The sequence below is a fragment of the Photinus pyralis genome, unplaced genomic scaffold, assembly GCF_008802855.1.
Source record: "Photinus pyralis isolate 1611_PpyrPB1 unplaced genomic scaffold, Ppyr1.3 Ppyr1.4_LG6, whole genome shotgun sequence".
In the NCBI taxonomy this organism is placed as follows: Eukaryota; Metazoa; Arthropoda; class Insecta; order Coleoptera; family Lampyridae; genus Photinus; species Photinus pyralis.
The window spans coordinates 19,902,000-19,905,932 of NW_022170663.1; the positions used below are offsets into that span (position 1 = coordinate 19,902,000).

The 3,933-nt window shown below is 39.1% G+C and overlaps 1 long non-coding RNA gene across 1 annotated transcript; it reads left to right on the plus strand.

Annotated features, from left to right (window-relative positions):
• Positions 1–1,511: 1,511 nt before the first annotated feature.
• Positions 1,512–1,990, plus strand: LOC116173120. Its single transcript, XR_004145875.1, has 2 exons — positions 1,512–1,676; positions 1,727–1,990. It is a non-coding gene; the product is annotated as an uncharacterized LOC116173120 (long non-coding RNA).
• The last annotated feature ends 1,943 nt before the right edge of the window (positions 1,991–3,933 follow it).

Sequence of the window (3,933 nt, forward strand, 5' to 3'; positions counted from 1 at the left end):
GTATCACAATATAGCAAATTTGAAAACATTAAGAGCTAGTACTTACTGTGAAAGTTAACAGGAAAACGGTAAATTACAAACGTTGAAGACGAATAAGACAACATGTTCGTCAAGTTTTTTCATGCCGATCTAAATTCATTTCGTACTCGAGATGTTCGTTTAAGAGACTTATGTGTGGTAACGTTACTTTATTATCAATTATAGTACCACTACTCCAGTCTATTTCCAGGTCTAATATATGTTTTCAGGTATGTGGAATGAACATAGCTAGGATTGTTGCTCTGTATTTAAATTTCATTTTCAATTACTTACTGGTGCACTGGTTGGTACAATTAAAGCTTTCGCTTATTGTATTATTATTATTGTACCTACTGTTAGGTAGCGGTAGATAGCGACGCCGCCCCCGCCACTTTTCTTTTGATCAATTTGATATTATAGCTTACAGGCTTACACAGAGTAGATAGCTGACACCAACTCAAACAGAGGTTTGTAGGTACTTTTATTTCATGCCTAAGTTATCGAAAAGCGATTCTCGCATCAAATATTATGCGGCACAAACCGGAGCAAAACACAGCGGAAGTGTCTTTATATGGCTCAATTTGGTGCGTAAAATGTCCATAGGTTTTATGGATGATCATGTAAGGCAACACGTCACGAAAATACATGGTTTGTGCCTTTAATGTGCTGAGGATTTTTCCGTTTGGCGTTTGTTGGGTCATCAATCATCATGCAAACGTTTCAAAGTGAAAAGAATAATAAAAAGAACTATCGCATAATATCTAAGGCAATAAACTTAAAGTATCGGTTGATGAATCAAAACAATTTAAACTCGAATTCGTGACAATAACTATCGTAATAACGAGAGACCCTTGAAATGTGGGTGTGTGGGGTTTACGGTCGTGAAGATGTCATGCAATGCTAAGTTCTGACAACCATCGGAAAAATAGACCGCACGTCACTTCACGAACCGACAAATAGCCAGTATGATTATCTTTAAACACGCAACTAATGTAAAAAGTACATCCTTAACCTTAGGGTGTAATTTTTTTGTTATATTACAATAATATTTAAAAAGGGCTGTTACAACGACCTACTAAACCTGCACGTGTCTCGCCCAAGGTGGAACAAATAGAGCCCCCTACGCGCAACTAACGCAACACAACACCGACACGCGGGGCCGCTCTCGAGTAATGCATTAATTCTATCAAATGATTATCCGAATACAATTAGATACATATAATTGTAGAGCTGTTGAGGATCACGTGGCCGACACGTGCCGTAATGCGTAATTTGATTGCGTATTTCCGTCGCTGCGGCTTTGCGCTTTTAGTTTTGCGTCGTCGTGAGATTCCTCTCAAAACCTGGTGCACTTTAAATCGCATGACTTGCATCAAAATTGATTTGATTTGCTGACGTCACTTCCGGAATAGAGGAAGTGGTCAGCGGGTTGTCGAGGGTTGCTTTGAAAAAAAACCCTTTTTATGTAATCAAGTCGTTTCGAGTACGGAAAATTGACAGTCTAATTAGTTGACAAAACGGAGGTGTGCGAAATGAGCAACGGATTTGAACCAGAAGCGATTTTCCCAACAAGTTTGGTCAGTGCGGAAACTCAGGCGGTAATTCTTTCCGGTTTCTGCTGTGTGGGCGCGTGGACGATCTTCAGATGGGTTATACAGGTGATAAAGCAGTACTATTTCTCTTGATCTTGAATTTTAATTAAATTTAGATGTTCTTCTCAGTCTTGTGGCCCTTTTTTATCGCTTGCGGGCTGATGATATCCCTACCTTGGTTGCGTAGGGTTATTACTAATGAATACGTGCCCAAGTATTTTGACGCGATGAAGTGTGTGACGAGACGTCTTTGGGTTGCATGGAACTCGACAAAAACTAATTAGATTGTAGTTCGGTGCACCAATAATAAGAATGCGAACCACTATTATGTACTATATTATATTGTAATAAATTTAACATTTAACATTTCTAGCAGAAAAGTATCTCCTGTACCTATCTCTTGCGAAAACCCTATGAAAAAAAATTGTATCTGGACTCCCCCCCAATGCCTCCAGAAGTAAAAGTTTACCGGTTGAACGCCAAGACTGTATAATGGTACAATTCAGTTATTCTCACAAAGTTTACCACTTACCAAACTACCCGACTAAAATATATGTAAAACAAATTTGGTGTGACCAGCACAGTTACCACCTGCACACCAGCACTAGCGCGAGTATGTCCAAAACCTTTTGAGCGCTTCTCTGTGTCTTAGAATATGTGTAGATGCCAAATTTTGTTTCAATACTTCTTCTGGTCGATTAAATTAAGGGTGGTTCGTGTCATGTAATTATATTGATATGCCGCGGCTACTCATCGGTCAGTGTGGGACTGAAATTGGCTCCCCAGCTGGACTTCGCACGGACCGCGAATAGAATACTTTCGTCGTCTTCTGTTGTGGAAATTTTCGAATACTTGGTGCTCAAATTGTTGGTGGAAACCCGTCCGGGCGCTGCTACGGGCTCTATGGAGGTGATATTTGGTTCTCTGTATACTTTTCGTTTTTCTATATATCGCCGGGAAGACGATTCGCTCGATAACCCACTATTTGGTTGTGCGAAACAAACTAACGTAGGTTCCTCGCCTGAGACACCCGTGAAAACACTTTTTTCGAGCACGAATGTACTTGTATTTATACCCTCTCTCCTCTGGCGATAACAAGCGATAACAAGAAACGTATTTGGGAAAGCAAACGCGGTTGCCATGATCTCTTCGGATCTAAAAGTTGCGTTTATTATATTTGATCCGGACGAAAAAGCCGAAATACGGGTTTTCTATTAGTTATTAGAGTACGCTAGTCGAGGTCATTGCGTTCAGAATAGAAGGTCCGTTTCGGTTTTTCTAGCGGGCAAGATTAAAATAGCGAGAAAAGTGGGAGCACGAGCATTCTATTGATTGGAGCGAGCATGTACTAAATTGTACCCAATTTAGTACATGCTAATTATTAATATTCTTGGTTTATTTGAAGTAAAAACTAAAGGTTTTCGTTTAAAGGCGCATTTAGACGTACCAATAAATGCCGCCAGTAGCTGCCAACCCCGTACCCCGTACACCCGCGCCAGTGTTGCAGGCACCGTCTGAACACGTTGGTGCCAGTGAATGTCTCGCTGTCATTTCCTACGAAGGCTGATTATTGGGGTATTGTTTATTTTGTTCATAAAATGGCTCGTAAATTCGCTGAAAAAGAAACTTATTTTTCCGTACAAATATCGGTGTGCAAAAAAATTGATTTGCGGTCGACATCGACATTTTTAACTACGTTGCGGATAATATCCTGGCATTCCGCGACGAAGAAAATCTGTTTATCAGCCTGCTTTTTAAGTAGAAACGGGAATCACGAAGATAAGGTTGCCAATTTACATAAGGAATCGAAGTAGTTTTAATACTCCTAAAAGAATCGACCCATGAACATTATTTGCATGAAGCAGATTTTGTATTATATTGATTGATAAGAAGCGAATTTGGATTGTTTGGACAAAGAATTTTTGTATATTTGGCTTCACTGATTAGTTTCACATTTAGATTCAACGATACTGTTCCTTTGGCTGCATTAAAATTTTAGAGATTTAGAGAAATTTTCAGAGATGTGTGTATATTTTGAACAGGAAATTATACCTGGAATTTATTATATATAAACAAATGACGGCTTAGATAAGGATCAAATTTAGCACGGTACCCTTTTGTATTTCTTTTTATTACAACCAGTTGTGAAAAGTAAAATATTTCGCAACTGGTGATGAAAAGTATCACTTTTAATGTCACAATTAGAAAACATATTGTGTCCAACACGTTGGGAAACACTACTATTCGTAACTCGCTCGCTCGTTACGAACATAGTGCTTTTCCCAACTGGTTGCACAAATAAGTATTAAACGTCCTTTGTCAG